The 7,060-nt window shown below is 39.3% G+C and overlaps 1 long non-coding RNA gene across 1 annotated transcript; it reads right to left on the reverse strand.

Moving 5' to 3' along the window:
- Positions 1–2,654: 2,654 nt before the first annotated feature.
- On the reverse strand, positions 2,655–6,771 carry LOC131513407 (uncharacterized). Its single transcript, XR_009262563.1, has 2 exons — positions 6,047–6,771; positions 2,655–2,883 (listed from the first exon to the last, which is right to left on the reverse strand). It is a non-coding gene; the product is annotated as an uncharacterized LOC131513407 (long non-coding RNA).
- Between the last annotated feature and the right edge of the window lie 289 nt (positions 6,772–7,060).

Below are 7,060 nucleotides of genomic sequence, written 5' to 3' on the forward strand. Positions count from 1 at the left end.
CAGGATCGCACCATTAAACATGCATGCAGCGAGAAGACGGGCAGGAGACCCCTACGTGGTTGCCCCAATCTGGCATATCCCACTTCAGTTCAGGGATAAGACTGACCACTTCCATAGTCCCCAAAAGTAAACTCAATGATTATCTGAGAAAACACGAGGTTTAAAATAAAATGTCTTAGAGCCTTGTGGAGCTTACTTATGAGATGGTTTTCTGCTGCTTCGGGATCCCATTTGGTAGGTACTTTATAAAGACCTACACTCCTGGCCAATTTTCAAATTACTCTTACTACACTTTACCTTTACCAATGGCGTCTCGGGGTTTTAGATCCACAAGGAGCCATAGAAAGCAGATGACGACTGAGAAAGTAAAATATTATAACACCTTAGACCAGTGTGATCTCACCTCAGAGTGTGATCCCAAGACTAGCGACATCAACGTCAACAGTACCTGGAAACTTGCTCAAAAAGCAAACTCCCGGTCCCTCCTCCAGGCCTGCTGAATCACAAATCCCGGGGCCAGCAAGCCGTGTTTAATAAGTCCTCCAGGTGAGTCTGATGCCAGCTACATTTTGAGAACCACCGCCTTAGACATTTTTGAGGCTTTCGAGGTTTACAAATTATTTTGACATAGAGCAGTTTCACTTTGTTTCATAATAACGTCATCCAGTAAGCAGAGCAGATATGAGCGTTTTCAACTCCCTGAAGAAGAAACTGTACTTTAGAAAAGGAATTCGTTCAAGGGCATCCTGTTGCAAATGCTAAAGCCAGACTAGATCGCGGGGTTTCAAGTTCAACATTCATTCCACTGCATCCTGTTACCCAGGTAGTAGCATGTTACGACTGAATGGACGGACCAAGAAGCCAAGAGAAGGTCATCTGGCCCTAGTGACTGTCTTGGCTGGACTGTCCAGGTAGAGCCTTTGATGGCCGAGCACCACAAAAATTTTAAAAATAAAATAAAATAAAAAGTTAGAAAATAGGATTAAGGGGGACAAAACTAAGGAATGAGGAGACTCCATATACATATACCATATGTACCCATATGCTACAAAGAGGCATATGAGGTGAGAGCAAGCAATCAGGCCATGAAAAGTAAGAAAGAGAAGGAGAGCCCGTTTAAAACATGGAAGAGAGCATAGCTTGGATATTCTTCTTAGGCCTCATGGCAGGAGAAAAATCGCTCAGATTCAGAACAATGTCTGCGACAAATATGGAGGCCACAAAAAGTTGTTCTGTCCCCAAACCCTTTCAAGACAATTTTTTCCCCTTATTTGTCTTTGCATCTTAGTTGCTAACATCAGTGATCCTAACAGTGACAGTAGACCACCCATAACAGACATATTAAATTGTTTTAAATGCAGATTTCTGAGCAACGCATTTAAATTTACCAGATCTGGAGTTGGGACACAGGATCACTCTCTGCCATGTCTCAGGTGAGCTTTCTAGGTTAAGGTCAATTGCTAGATGAATGAGTTCATGGTCTGCACTAGGGGTGTGTGTGTGTGTGTGTGTGTGTGTGCTTGCATGCACAAGTGTGTGTGTTAACTAGCATTTTGTAATTAAAAAGGGGGGCGGGAGGACCGTCCTTCTCAATATCCAAGGAAGACCAAGGGAAAGATCTCTGGTTTGAACACAAAGTGGAAGAAAAAAGTGTGACCCTGGACATAATGGAAAAACTCTTTGTATGAATAATCCCTATCTGAATTGAATAACAAGGAAATAGTATATATAATGGATCTATGTGGTCATGCCTGCTCTGACACATCACCACATTATGGCAAAAATAAATATTATTTGTTCTCTAAGTACAATATTGCACAAATATACTAGTATATTACATAGAAAATATTCATAGGTGGCATGATTCCGTGGGAAAAATAAAGAGTAATTTATAGGTCCAAAGATACAGTGTCTGGAAAATCATCTTCCATGCCATATCCCAAGCCCTTAATTCTACCCACAGGATACAAAGTGCCTATGCAGAAACACAATTGAATAGATTTCTGTTTGTGTGAGAGGACCTGGCCCTGTTTCCTCATGCCAATTTTCCATTGCTTACAAATTAGGAAGTAAAAAATCATGAAAAAAACCGTAAACTAAATAAATGAATTGACCTAACCCATCTCAAGTCAATTCAATCTGCTCCAAGTAATACTCATTTTTTTTTCTTTGTTCCTAAACCAATGTTCCCCAACATACGCTCCCAGAGATTGTGATTTAATTGGTCTGGGACATGGTCTGGGCTTTGAAATATGCAAAAGATCCCCAGAGGATTCCAAATGTTCAGATAAATTTGGGAACTGAGACTCTAATCACATCAAGCAAAAGTAAAGTGAGCACTGAGTATAGTACTGAAATGCAATTATTTTCCCCAGTTCCACTTTGTGTATCCTATTTTTCACATCCTACAGAATAAATCTCAAGTGTTCAGCAGGAAAAGGCAGTCCTTCCATGGCCTGGCCACTGCAGATCTTTCCACTTTAATTTCTATCTTGCCACCCAGCAATTCACACTCAAAGAATGTGAAACTTTCTCAAACCTAGATAGTCAACAATTATCTGTTGAACTGGGTAAATAAAACAGAGAATATTTCCAGAAGGATGTCAAAACCACTGTAACATGCACAAGAATAAAAATTAGAAGTACCATGTGGATTTGGGGAGCAACGCAGGATATTCTTCATTTTCATTTAACAGCTGGTTTGCTCTCATTTTTAATCATCAGTTACCAAATATACGTGTCAGAGCTGGTAAGTAAGCTGTGAGCTCTCGTGATTCTCCTTCCAGCTGCATTTCATAAAGGGTTCTTCCTCTTCTGGTCCTACTTTCGGGTTTCTGCAGCCTGAGGCCATGCCTGTGCACATGCTGCCTTGGAGAGGTGTATCTTCAAGACACAAGATAGAAGAATAAGATACAAAATACAAGCTACAAGAACATACCATAGCCCATCGCTGTGTATAATGAAAATGAAACTTGAACAGGAGTGAGGGGTGAAAACCACATTTCCTTTCCATTGTACACACACTTTCGTAGATTAACACTTCAAATCGTCAGGGACACAGGAATGTTCATCTAAAGGACTCTCCTGCATTTCTGTCATCCCCTTTCCTGGTTTGGTTGCTTTTCCAGAGAAGCCACATCTTTGTCACACCCAGTCATATCCTGTCCAGTCTATCCGTAAATCTCAGAACAGCCACTCACGTATGTCCAAAATAACAGTCTAGAAATATCTTTCCCAGCAATTTGAGCAGCAATTCCAACCAAAAATGTGGTCACTGTCTCACCCACATTCTCCCTGACCTGTAGCTCAGGGTTTGCTTGTTTCCATGATTGACTGATTGATTGATTCCCAGCTACCCACTCTGTCCACATGAAAATCTGCTTCTATCTTTTCAAATGACATTAGATTGAAGGCAATCAACCTGAATTATTCCAAACTACCCTAGAATACATCATTGCTCCAAAAGGACTGAATCTGTTGGATTCTACAATAGAGATTTATTGTGACTTTTTAACTTAATAAAGTTACTTTGAGGGCAAATAAACAGTCTTGGGAAAAGGCATCAGAAATTGCTACCCCTGTGGGGAGCTGGCAGCCAGCCCACCTGTCTATCCAAATATTTAATTTCCATTGCCAAACACGAGATAGTACATTTATATCAGATCCATAAACTTTCTCGCAACTCAACTGTGTGAATCGACTCAAATGTATGGCAAAACATGGGTTTGAAATTATAGGCACACCTCCAGCCACTGAATATTATATCACACAAAAACATAAGCCAAGGTAAATTTAGAAATTGTACAACAGGGCATGCTGGACTTAGGCCATGTCGTTTGACATTTTCCAAAAGAGTTCAGAAGCTAATGTATTTGCTCCTGGTGACACTTGTGGATAATGTATTCGACTTTAATGAAGACATTTAAAAAAAATGGATCTGGAGCTGGTACATTTCAGAAGATTGAATGGCTTAATATGATATTTCAGGGAAGATGTGTTTAGTTTTGTTGTAAAAGGAATTAATACTAAAGATGAACAAACCTTTGTGCTTAGACACAAGATAAACAAGCCTACTGGGACAACACTGATATTTAAAAGTATCTGGACAGGGAAAAATCAGATGAATCAAAAACAACAATTTTTTTGAGTGTCTATTATGTACCCGGCTTTGTGTAAAATGTTTATAGCACCAACTCCAGACGCTGAGTTTACATTTCTAACTGGTTTCACCTTCATTCTTGAGAACCACACCAGAAGGGCTTTGGTTAATACTTAAGGTATATTTTAATATTTTTAATATATAAATGCCAACTTATTTTTTCCAGTGAATTTTTTAATTTCCTTTGGGTTTGGGGGTTTTGTTTTGGGTAGCAGGGCTGAGTAAGGAGAGAGGAAGAGACAGTAAGGATGTAGGGAACTTCTTAGCCGGTAGTAAAGTCACTAACACCATCAGCCAACTTAAACATGCCCAACTGAGGCTCTACATAAACTTGTTTCTGAGGTTATGAAAATTAATGATTTTCCTCTCAGGTTAACATTTTGCATCCAGTGTCTTTTTTCTTAAACAGGCTGATTTTTGTCAACGAGACTAAGTATAGATATGAGAACATTTTTTTTTTTATAAAAAGAAAGTCCCAAATAAGGAAGAGTTTCTGAGACTCGAGAGTGTGAATATTTGATTCTTCAGGAGTAGGGATAAGATTACTTATTAATTTGAACCTGGGATCTGAAAGGCCTTTGAAAATAAGCAGTGATGCAAACAGGTTATTGATTATCTCTCATACTACAATTTGAGAATTCAAAGTTTGGGTTCCTCCTTTGCCAGAAGGAAGGGATGGATGTTTTTCTTCAAAATGGAAACAAGTTCACAGTTTTGTAAGTTATAATGGTAATAGTGTTTTATTATACAAGTTCAAAACAAAGAAAGGCTACCCCACATAACGTTAGATTGTCAACGGATTAAATGAATATCATCAAGAAGCCATAGCAATAACCGTTATTCTCCATAAATCTGGAAAAACACCTTCTGACTTATGTGGGGGTCAAAGGAAAATCAGAGCATATCAAGGTACAGGAAGAGGGACACCGGGGTGGCTCAGTCGGTTAAGCGTCCACCTTCAGCTCAGGTCATGATCTCACAGTTCGTTGGTTCAAGCCCCGCATCAGGCTCCATGTTGACAGCCCAGAGCCTAGAGCCTGCTTCGGATTCTGTGTCTCCCTCTCTCTCTGCCCCTCCCTGTTTATGTTCTGTCCCTGTTTCTCTCTTAAAAATAAATAAACATTACATTTTTTTTAATTTAAAAAAAGTATAGGAAGAGAAGAGGGAATAGAAAATTGGATGGATTCTATGCATAAATATATAAATTTTACCATTCGTTAAAAATATCTACCACAAATGGCTGTTAAAATAATTAATTGAGATAGCACAGGCCATGTCCATACAACATAAGGGGTACTAAGTAAACATTAGTCCTCTCTTTTCACCTTCTTTTTCACTGCCAAGAAACTGACATTATGCCCACCCTTCTTGAGCAACTTTTGAAACTGACCTTTCAGATCCTTATGGTTATGAAAATATTAGGGCAATAAACAAATGCCCAACATAATTATTCATCATAAAAAAATACCAATTAGGATACGACATCACTAACAACCTGAAGAATGACTGCAATTAAGTATAAAAGGACTGGGGGTGCCTGGGTGGCTCAGTCAGTTGAGCCTGCAGCTCTTAATTTTGGCTCAGGTCATGGTCCCAAGGTCATGGGAAGAACCCCTGTGTCAGGCTCCCTGCTGAGTGTGAGGTCTGCTTAAGATTCTCTCTCCCTCTGCCCTTCTCCCCAGCTGTCTGTCTCCCGGTCCCTCCCTCCCTCCCTCTCTCTCTCTCTATCTCTCTGTCTCTCTGTCTCTTTCTCAAATAAAAACAAAGAATATAAAGGGTTGAGGAGAATGAAAACTCTTGAATTGTTGGTGGGACTGTTAACTGTACAATGACATTAAAAAAATATTTGACGACACCTACTGAATCTACATACTCTATGACCCTCACCTCCACCGGTGAATACACGTACATCAGGAATGAATGCTTTTGTCCTCCAAATTATGTACACAACAGTTGTCATATAATAGCCCCTCGCTAGAAAAAAGAAAACAGATATTCATCAACAGAACCCTCTACATCCATAAAAAAAAGAATGAAAGAAAGATACACATGATAATGTAGGTGACCCTTACAGACATGATGATACGGAAAGAAGGCAGGTACAAAAACATACATTCTATGCATTTCTTTTATGTAATATTCAAAAAGAGCTAAAACAGAATAATGGCTCCCCTTGGCGTGTATACTGACTGCAGGGTGGGTGGGAGCCTTGTAGAGTGCTAGAAATGTTCTAGGTCCTACACTGTGTGGTGTTGAAAGATGTTTGTACAGGGGTACCTGGGTAGCTCAGTCGGTTAGGTGTCTGACTTCAGCTCAGGTCATGATCTCTCAGTTCATCGGTTTGAGCCCCACGTTGGGCTCTGTGCTGACAGCTCAGAGCCTGGAGCCTGCTTCGGGTTGTGTCCCCCTCTCTCTCTGCCCCTCCCCTGCTCGTGCTTTGGTCCTTCTGTCTCAAAAATAAATAAACATTAAAAAAAAATAAAGATGTTTGTGCATTGTGTAAAAATTCACGACAATCTTCATTTCAAATCTGTGCATTTTGATACATAATTATATCGAACTATAATGTAATTCAATTAACAAAATCAAGCAGTTCAACGCCAAACCTAATATCCAATTAAAGAAACACACACACACGTGCACACACACACACAGAAGTCTGAGTCCAAATATCTTTCAAGTTTTTGTTATAGTTAAATGTTGTTCTGTGTTTACATATCCCTTCATTTTATAGATTTGAGAAAACTGTAGCCTAGGAACTAGCAGTTTCATACCCCTGATATATCTAATTATTTTTATAAAACTGAAAGGGACCCCTACTATAATAACAGAAAATACTTATTTTTTATGAAGGAACAGACATTGTTCTCAATAATTCATACACAGTATTCTGTTTTATTC

Source organism: Neofelis nebulosa, chromosome 6 (genome assembly GCF_028018385.1).
Source record: "Neofelis nebulosa isolate mNeoNeb1 chromosome 6, mNeoNeb1.pri, whole genome shotgun sequence".
Taxonomy (NCBI): Eukaryota; Metazoa; Chordata; class Mammalia; order Carnivora; family Felidae; genus Neofelis; species Neofelis nebulosa.